The sequence below is a fragment of the Mustela putorius genome, unplaced genomic scaffold (assembly GCF_011764305.1).
Source record: "Mustela putorius furo isolate JIRA1106 unplaced genomic scaffold, ASM1176430v1.1 tig00003898_pilon_pilon_pilon, whole genome shotgun sequence".
Classification (NCBI taxonomy): domain Eukaryota; kingdom Metazoa; phylum Chordata; class Mammalia; order Carnivora; family Mustelidae; genus Mustela; species Mustela putorius.
The window spans coordinates 27,869,896-27,880,746 of NW_025422047.1; the positions used below are offsets into that span (position 1 = coordinate 27,869,896).

General features: G+C 38.2%; 1 non-coding gene across 1 annotated transcript; it reads left to right on the forward strand.

Moving 5' to 3' along the window:
* The first annotated feature begins 269 nt into the window (after positions 1–269).
* Positions 270–373, forward strand: LOC123388386. Its single transcript, XR_006602940.1, has one exon. It is a non-coding gene; the product is annotated as a U6 spliceosomal RNA (small nuclear RNA).
* The last annotated feature ends 10,478 nt before the right edge of the window (positions 374–10,851 follow it).

A 10,851-nucleotide genomic window follows, 5' to 3' on the forward strand; every position in this document is an offset into this window, starting at 1 on the left:
AGTACCTTAGTTTTCATTCAGTTCAGTTACTGCCTAATGCACTTGGAGGCCAAATAATGTTACCCCCCACACACACTTAATTATCTTAACGTTCCCATCTATAAAATCATAATCATCAATCTGACAGATTTATAGCTAGTCTGAGGGCTTGTAAGGTTCTCAGAGACATCAGGGTAACTGACCCTTGCCCTAATTCTGCAGCTCTGCGACCAGAAAGTCCAAGACCAGACTGTGCTGGCCTAAAGAGAATAAATACATTAAAAGCTGTGGTGCTTGCTTCAGCTGCACATCTACTAAAAATGGAATACTTTCGAGATTCGCATGACCCCTGTGCAAGGACGACATGCAAATTTGCAGGATGTTTCATATTTTTAATAATGGAAAGAAAAAATAAAGGTGTGTTGATACTTATTTTACATGAGTCTCTATGGTCATTTTGTGTATTAGCAAGTTATCTGATCATAAAGATCCAGCTGAGCTTGGCGCTGGGCGGGGGGGGGGGGGGGGGGGGCGTTGTTCTACCTACTCCTCAGTGACACACCCTACAAGTCCCAGTAGGCTCCTCACTCATTCAGACTTAAACCCATACAATGATATTGAAGCCCTCTCTGGAAGACCCAGAGGTTTACACACTGTGCCTGTCATTGGAGAACATTGTTTTTACTGTGTAACACCTTCTTCTACCTGCACTGATGAGATAAATACCCCTCGACTTATTTCCTAGGTACTCTCTGTGTCCGGCCTCTCTATTTCAGTCAGCTCCTTATAGTTGAGTTGATACCTCGTCAACATGGTGGTAACATGGGTTCACATATGCTTTGGAAATACAGAAAGTATTTCACAAATATGAGTGATTACTGCCAACTGTCTAAAAGTTGAATTTTGTTTATTTCTTTTAAGATTTGATTTATTTATCTGACAGACGGAGTTCACAAGTAGGCAGAGAGGCAGGCGGGGTGGGGGGGAAGCAGGCTCCCTGCTGAGCAGAGAGCCCAGCACGGGGCTCAATCCCAGGACCCTGAGATCACGACCTGAGCCGAAAGCAGAGGCTTTAACCCACTAAGCCACCCAGGCACCCCTAAAAGCTGAATTTTTATCTTTAATATCTTTCCTATAATAAAATGGTATTTGCAATAGGCTCAAATTCAGACTCTATGGTTGCTTATAGGTTTTGGGTCTTTAGAGAAGTCACAATCTCTCAGAACCTGAGTACCTTTGACTGAAAAGTGGACATTCAATTATAATATTATCTATCTCATAAGGTTGCCATGAGGGCAAAAGATATGGGGAGTACACAGTGCTGTGCTCTACACTGAAGGTGCTTGTATTTGAATGTGAAATCAGTAACCCAAAATGTGAGAGAAGTAAATGAATGTAAAAGTTCTGGATCAGAATCTGCTATGTTGAAAATAACGGAAAATTGAACCCAAACTGCCTTTAATAGCAATGGGAATTAATTGGCACCTGGACCTTAAAATCCACAGGAAATGTAAACCCCAGGCTCTGTGCACGTAGGATCTGGCTAGACCTCTCTACAGCTCTACGGACTCTGCCTGGCTCCATATGTTGCCTCTCCCTCACGTTGGCGTCTCCCCACCGTTGCAAGATGCAAAACACACTTTCCCTTTTACCTCCTCAGAAGAAAGAACATGGGGTGCCTGGGTGGCTCAGTGGGTTAAGCCGCTGCCTTCAGCTCAGGTCATGATCTCAGGGTCCTGGGATCGAGTCCCACATCAGGCTCTGCTCAGCGGGAAGCCTGCTTCCTCCTCTCTCTGCCTGCCTCTCTGCCTACTTGGGATCTCTCTCTGTCAAATAAATAAATAAAATCTAAAAAAAAGAAGAAGAAAGAAGAAGAAGAAGAAGAAGAAAGAACATGATGTCTCACAACTAACAAGAGTCCCAGCTCCAGAGAACCTTGAACTAGCCAGTGTGGACAAATGACTGTCATTCACTGGTAGGTAAAACTGTGGAGACTCAGTAGACAGGTGTTATACATGAGGGAAGGTGATATGAATGTCACACAGACAACCACAATGTTCATTGTAGTAACACAGTAAATGCTCAAAAGTTGTTGTTGTTTTAAGGAAATGAAATGTCTATGAAGAAACATTGAATTCTGACGTTTCTTAGGATCCTCATGAGTCAGATGGCAAGGAGTAAGAGTAGGGTAGGATCTGGCAAGATTTCTGCACAACAGAAATCCCAAGGTATAAACTTGCTCGGGAGGAAGTCTATTGGCTCCTAGGGGCACCCAGAGCTGAGCACCACTGGCTTCAAGTCTGCTCTGAAGCCCCAGAGATAAGAATCATGGCACTGTCCTTCCCTCCAACTCCTACAGATCTGAAATCAACTGGAGAAGGAGGAAAAAAAACTTTCCAATGATGGGGAAGTTTGTGGGGTTTTTAAAAGATTTATCTATTTACTTGAGAGAGAGCTGGGGAAGGACAGAGGGAGAGAGAAAATCCTCAGGCAGACTCCTTGCTGAGTGTGGAGTCCGATGCAGGATTCAATCCCAGGCCTCAAGATCATGACCCAAGTGGAAACCAAGAGTCAGACACTGAACCCACCAAGCCATCCAGGTGCCCTTGCTGGGAAAGTTTAAAAGGATGAAAGTTCCTCCTCTTACTCTTCCATGGGAAATCCACAAACACTCCCACCTACCCCTAGAAAGGCAACAACACCAACACAATTGCCACCTCTGCTTGGAAAAAGAGTAAAAGCCCCAGGACAAACCTCTTACTGTGATTTCCCTTTTGTCTAAATAAAGCATTTGATTGGGTCTTGGGCTCATTTGATTGTAAGGAACTGAAATCCATTCAAAGTACTTAAGCAAAAAGGGAATTTATTGGATGAGTACCAAGTATGTCCCAGAAAGCAAGTACAACCGGCCTCAAAAGGAAATAAGGGCCCCTGGCTGGCTCAGTTGGTAGAACGTGTGCCTCTTGATCTCAGGGTTGTAGATTTGAGCCCCATGATGGGTGTAAAAATTGCTTAAGAATAAGAATTTTTTTTTAAGGGCAGGAGATGAATTCACTTGACTGGGAAGTAAATGCCCATTTGCTTTACTCTTCTCTCTGACATGACCAACCCACTGGGCTTAACTTGCCCATGGGTCAGGCTTGGCCTTATATGTTCCTTACTCAGGAGTCACTGCTACAATGCTAAGTAGTTCCTATAAACCAGTTTCAAATTTCTGGGAGAAAGAGCCCACAGTTGCATGTAGGTTCAGGTATCTGTCCTTGGTCATCTAGTAACATCTGTTGCATGCCACGACAGGTACTATCCATCAGCTGAGAGTGAGGGGAGTGAGCAGAAAGCTCAAAATGACCTATATGCACATGTTGGACATGTCACTCCTTTTGTCTTCTAGTAAAGTACAGTCAGTGTTATATGATTTCACAAAAACATCAGCAACAAGTAGAGGAGCAGAGACTAAGTCTAGATAACTAATCTCTCAGGTTGGCCCCATTCTATCTTTGTATGTACTCTTTATACAGCATAATTTCTTAGTGCTGTATTTTCCCCACCTGCCAAATAAAGATATTCATACTTGTCCTTATAACTCATAGGATTATAGAGAGAATAATAAATAATTGATGTGAAAATACTTTAAAACATTAAAATAATATTATTTATACTCTGCACACTATAAAGCATCTCTTTTGAACCCTAACTCAAACCCCCCCCCTTTCTAAGGAAATACAAGTTCAAGGATTGTTCGTCAAATCAGCCATTTTGTGTTAAACCCCCCAGGTAGAAACACATCTTATGTCTTTCCCATAACTGTGTGGTTCAGTCTTTTATAGTTACACGGTTATACCGCATACATACTGGACAGATGTGCAGGAGAGCAGAAGAGATTACAGAAAGGCAGAAAAATAAAAGCAGAAGCAAAAAATAACAATAAAGAAAAACAATAAAGAAACCTCACCCCCCAAAAAACAAAAATAAATATGATAATAACAGTCTGCAGTGATACTGTTCCTTGTCCACACACACACACAAAAAAAAAAAAGAATGGAAATAGGTTACAAATGAGGAATTTAGGTTCAATCTGAGAGGAATTCCTGGGAATGAGGGCTGCTAAGCAATCCCTATGAACAAAAGTATGGGGTTACTCCTTCCCCAGAAGATGATGCATTCTTTTGACCAGAGGATTCTGTTGCATTCACCTTTGTTTTCCCAGCAGCCAGCCTGTGCCTGCCACTGTAGGCGCTCAGTCCATATTGTTGAGGACCTGGATGTTCAGAGATAGAGAAGGAGCTATTCTTGTCCCTTCTCTGAGTGTAAACCTCATTTTGATCTTGATTCAGCGACTAATCCATTTCTAAATAAAATTAATAAGATAACTGGGTGCCTGGGTGGCTCAGTGGGTTAAGCCGCTGCCTTTGGCTCAGGTCATGATCTCAGGGTCCTGGGATTGAGTCCCGCATCGGGCTCTCTGTTCAGCAGGGAGCCTGCTCCCCTCCCTCTCTCTCTCTGCCAGCCTCTCTACCTACCTGTGATCTCTCTCTGTCAAATGAATAAATAAAATCTTTAAAAAAAAATTAATAAGATAACTGAAGCAATGTACACCCAAAGTGGCTATGATTGTAAGGAATTAATACTTTTTTAGGTATGACAATCCTAATGTGGTTATATTTGAAAAGGGAATCCTTAGAGAAAGATCTTTAAAGATTAAACATTATAATATTTGAGACTCCTTCAAAAGAATCAAGAGTAAAGGCATAAAAGAAACAAAAATGGCCATAAATTGATCATTGTTCAAGCTAGGTAATAGATAAAAAAGTGTTCCCTACAATATTGTGTCTACTTTTTGCACATGTTTGAAATTTTCCATAGTACCTTTTTAAAAAAGGAAAGAAATGTAAAACACAACTCATGGACACAAGGCATAATCTGAATTAGCTTTGGTCACGTAGCAGATTTTATTACAATTATAACACTGTTGATCTTAAATAGTTCAATCTAAAAACAGCTAAAACTTGTGTTGTTCTTCTACCAACCATTAAAATGATTCCCAGTACCAATTAAATTTCAAATTAATTGTGGCTTTTCAGGGTAATATAAAGCTCAGCAAATCTCATAGCTATGTTTGTCATACTTGGTGCAGCATTCCTATTGAAGATATTCTTTAGTGTAAAATGTTGGCTAAGCAATTTAAATAAATTTTATTTTAACATTTCTAAAGATATTGGCCAAATCTTCAATCATGCTTTCTGCTTCCAAAGATTGAAGAAATTGTCAAATAAAAGCATTTCTTTATGTTCTTTACAACTGCTGTGGTTGAAGATAATGGCCTTTACATATGTTCCAAATCAGCATTCTTTTTATAACTCAGTTCCAGAAAAAAAAATTATTTTCTGAATAGGATAAATCCTTTTAACCATTTAATAAATAGTGTGTGTGTGTGTGTGTGTGTGTGTGTATACATATATATATATATATATATATATATATATATATATATATAAATGTTTTTGTCTCACTTTCCAGGAAACTCAAAGCTAAATTCAAGTATTCTCTGCTTTTTTATGCATCCCCCTTTCCTTTTATGTGGTTTAAATATTTTTTATATTTATGAGTCCCTTATTATAAAACTGTATCCTTTAGAATTAGTAATAACTTAAGTCATTGGTGCATATTTCATTTACATTTTAGCACCTTTCAAATTAATATGCATCTTACAATCAATATAAACCAGTTCTTTTCTTATTTAAAATGATATTAATAATGATGAATCATATTTTATTGCAGCTCAGATTTGCAAAATATTAAAATGTCTTCAACAATTATTCTGTAACATGAAAATACTATCACAGCAGAGCAGTAAAAACTAGGGATGGAATTAAGTCTTATTAAATACTTCAATCCATATATGCTAAATTTCAGGGAGCTCTCATGCCTGACTTTTTAAAATTAATGTGTAATAAGGAAGAAGAAGATGGCAGCAAAGTAGGACCCTAGACTCACCTTATCCCATGAATACAACTAGATAACTATTAAATAATCATAAATACCCCAGAAATTGACCTGAAGACTGGCAGAACAAACTCCACAACTAAAGGTAGAGAAGAGGACACATCAAAGAAGGTGGGAAGTGCAGAAACATGATTTGGGAGAGAAGTAGATCCCGGCAGCTGCTGTGGAGAGGGAGCTGTGGTTGTGGAAGAGGGTTGAGAAACAGAGTAGCAAACAGGGGAGTGCATGGGGAAGATGACTCCCCACAGCAACTGGCTTAGAAAGCAAGGGAAGCTGAATTTCAGGGCTTCTTGCAACCAACAGAGCTTAAAGCCTGGAGTTCTAAAGGTCAGTGGGCTCCACTCTGGGAGAGACCGGAGGCATTGGGGCTACTCTTGGAGAGAAAGGGAGGCAAACAGCTTGCAGACTACAGCGTGAAAATAGCAATATGAGGAGCGCCTGGGGCACACAGAGGAGAGGTAATTTGCTCTTCTTGAGTCAAGTCCCAGAGAGGCAGTATTCACAAAGTGACCATTCTGGGAACAAAGGTATAGGAAAGAAACAGTGAGGTATCCTTCACCTATCCCTCAGCATAAGCATAGGGCCACCTGTGGGGAAAAGTTCAGTACCGACACTCACTTACACCAAGCCCTGCCCCCTGTGCTGTGCTGGAACTTTCCCTCCCAGTCATGTTTGCCTCAGTCCCGGTGCACCAGACCTCTTCCCCCAGAAGACCAGCACAAAACCCTGCTCACACTATGTCTCCCAATAGGGGAGTTTTGCAGTCTCAGTTCTGGCAGTGGTGACAAGTGTCATTTCACAAGCAGACCAGAGCACACCTACTTAAAATGCACCACATTCAGAGACAAAACACTGCCCCCAAAAGGAAAAGAGAATTTCTTCAGATGACTGGCCTAAAGGATAAAGCAGCCAGACACAAAGCAGAGTGCACGCAGCACACATTGGAGACACTCCAGGAAGCATCAGGCCCTGGGGACTAGGGGACACTATACTGTAGGAGGCTACAGGACCTCTTCTTCATAAATCCTTTACCCTCAATAACAAGATATGTAGCTGACTTTCCTAAAACACTGAAAAAGGCACAGAGACTTAGATAAAATGAGAAGACAGAGGAATTTGTCCCAAATGAAAGAAAAAGGCAAGGCCACAGTCAAAGATCTAAGTGAAACAGATATAAGTAACATGGCTAATGGAGAATTTAAATAATGATCCTAAGACTCAAGAATAGAGTGGAGGGCATCAGTCAGACTATTGGCACAGAGATAAAGAATACAGAGCAGAGATAAAGGACTCAATAAATGAAATGAGAAACACTCTTGAGGGAATGAACTGCAGACTGGAAGAGCAAAGTAATGAATTAATGACCTAGAAGACAGAGTAATGGAAAGAGAGAAAAAAGAATTACGCAACATGAGAATAGACTTAGGGAACTCAGTGACTACATACATACATAAACACTCCAACTGTAATAACATTCATATTATAGGAGTCCCAGAAGAAGAGGAGTGAGAAAAAAGGTCAGAGAATTTATCTGAAGAGACAATAGCTGAAAACTTCCCTCATCTGGGGAAGGAAACACATATCCAAATGCAGGAGGCAGAGAAAATCCCCATGAAAACCAACAAAAGCAGAGCCACACCAAGACATATTGTAATTAAAATAGCAAAATTTGGTGACAAAAAATATACATACCTTAAAAGTAGCAAGAAAAAAAGAAGACAGTTACATACAAAGGAAACCCCATAAGACTATCAGCAGATTTTCCAGCAGAAACTTTCTAAGCCAGAAAGGAATGCCATGATACATTTGAAGGGCTGAAGAGAAAAATTTGCCACCAAGAATACTCTATCCAGCAAGACTATCATTCAGAATAGAAGGAAAGATCAAGAGCCCAGACAAATAAACACTAAAAAGGGTTCATCATCACTAAATCAGCCCTGCAAGAAATATTAGACAGGACACTTTGAGTGGAAAAGAAAGACCAAAAATGACAATGTAAAGGTAGGAAACACAAAAGCAGTAAAAATGATTATTTCTGTAAAAAATTAATCAAGGAACTCACAAAATAAAAGGATTTAAATATGACCTAAAACATGGGGAGAGGTAAACAATGGGTTTAAATTTAAACAATCATCAGCTTAATATATACTCTTATATGCAGAAGATATTATACACAAATCAAAAACTGCCATGATGAAAGAATAAAGAGAAAGAAATCCAAATATATCACTAAGGAAAACCAGAACACCATGAAAGAGAAAAAGACAAGAAAGGAACAGAGAAGGACTACAAAAACAACCACAAAACAAGTGACAAAATGGTAATGAATACATATCTATCAGTAATTACACTGAATGTAAATGGACTAAAGACTCCAATCAAAAGGCAGGTGACAGAATAAATAAAAAACCAAGGCACACCTATATGCTGCCTACAAGAGATTCATTTCAGACTTAAAGACACATGCAGATCAAAAGTGAGGGGACAGAGAAATATTTATCATGCAAATGGATGTCAAAAGAAAGTAGGAATAATGATAGTTATATCAGACAAAATAGACTTTAGCAAAAAGACTATAACAAGAAACAAAGAAGGGCACCATATCATAATAAAGGGGAAAAGCCAACAAGAAGATATAACAATTATTAATATTTGTCACTCAGTGTGGGAGCACCAAAATACATAAAACAGTTAACTCAAAGGAACTAATCAATAATAATATAGTAATAGTAAGATATTTTAATAACCCCCTCACATACATCAACAGACAGATAATCTAAACAAAAAATCAGCAAGGAAGCAATGACTTTGAATGACAAACTGGATCAGATGAATTTAAAAGATATATTCAGAACATTCCATGCTAAAATAGCAGAATATACATTCTTTTCAAGTGCACATGGAACATTCTCCAGAATGTTTTTAAAAGATCAAAGTCGTACCATGTGCCTTTTCTGAACACAACACTATGGAACTAGAAGTCAACCACAAGAAAAAAATTCGGAAAGATCACAAATACATTGAGACTAAATAACATTCTACCAAACAATGAATGGATCAGCCAGGATATAACAGAAAAAATAAAGAAGTACACTGAGACAAATGAAAATGAAAACACAATGGTCCAAAACCTTTGGGATGCAAAAGAGGTTCTAAGAGGAAAGTTTATAGTAATAAAAGGCCTACCTCAAGAAGCAAGAAAAATCTCAAATAAACAACCTAACCATACATTTAAAGGAGCTAGAAAAAGAACAACAAATTCGGACTAAAGACAGCCAAAGGAAGGAAATAATAAATATTAGAGCAGAAATAAATGACGTAGAGATTCTAAAAAACAATATAATAGATCAATGAAACCAGGAACTTGTTCTTAGGAAAACTCAATAATATTGATAAGCTCCCAGCCAGACTCATCAAGAGAAAAAAAGAAAGGACCTAAATTTAAAAAATTACAAATGAGAGAGGAGGAATAACAGCCACCACCACAGAAATACAAAAAATTATAAAAGAATATTATTTAAAATTATATGCCAACAAATTAGACAATCTAGAAGAAAAGGATAAATTTCAAGAAACCATACTGAAACAGGAAGAAATAGAAGATTTGAACAGACTGATAACCAGCAAAGAAAATGAATCAGTAATCAAAAATCTCCCAACAAACAGAAGTCTAGAGTCAGATGACTTCAAAGGTGAATTTTAACAAACATTTAAGGAAGAATTAATACGTATTCTTCTCAAACTATTTTAAAAAATAGAAAACGAAGAAAAACATCCAAACTCATTCAATGAGGCCAGCAATGCTGATTCCAAGCCCAGACAAAAACTCCACCAAAAAGAGAACCACAAGCCAATATCTCTGATGAACATGGATGCAAAAATTCTCAACAAAATACTAGCAAATTGAATTCAACAGTACATTAAAAGAATCATTCACCATGATCAAGAAGGATTTATTCCTGGGCTGCAAGGTGGTTCAATATTCACAACTCAATCAATGTGATATATTACATTAATAAAAGAAAGGATAAGAACCATATAATCCTCTCAAAAGCTGGGGGGGAAAGCACTTAACAAAGAACAACATTCATTCATGATAAAAACAAAACAAAACAAAACAAAACAAAAACCTCAATGTAAGGGCATAGGGAACATACCTCAGCAAAATGAAGATGATATGTGAAAAACCACAGCTAATATCATCCTCAATTGGGAAAATCAGAGCTTTTCCTCTATAGTCAGGAACAAAACAGGGATGTCCACTCTCACCACTATTATTCAACATAGTACTAGAAGTGTTAGCCTCAGCAGTCAGACAACAAAAAGAAATAAAAAGCATCCAATCAGTGAGGAAGAAGTCAAACTTTCACTATTTGCAGATGACATGATACTCTATTTAGAAAAACCTAAAAGACTCCATCAAAAAATTGCTAGAGCTAATACACGATTTCAGTAAAGTCACAGGATACAAAATGACTGTACAGAAATCTGCATTTCTATATACCAATGAAACAGCAGAAGGAGAAATCCAGGAATCAGTCCCATTTACAACTACACCATAAATCATAAAGTACCTAGGAATAAACCTAACCAAAGAGGTAAAAGATCTGTATTCTGAAAACTATAAAGCCCTGATGAAAGAAACTGAAGATGACAAAAAGAAATGGAAAAACTCCATGCTCATGGGTTAGAAGTAAAAATATCCATACTACCCTAAGCAATCTACACATTTAATGCCATCCCTATCAAATTACTACCAGCATTTTTCACAGAACTAGAACAATCTGTAAATTTATATGGAACCACGAATGACCCTGAATAGCCATAGCAATCTTGAAAAAGCAAAGCAAAGCTGGAGGCATCACAATT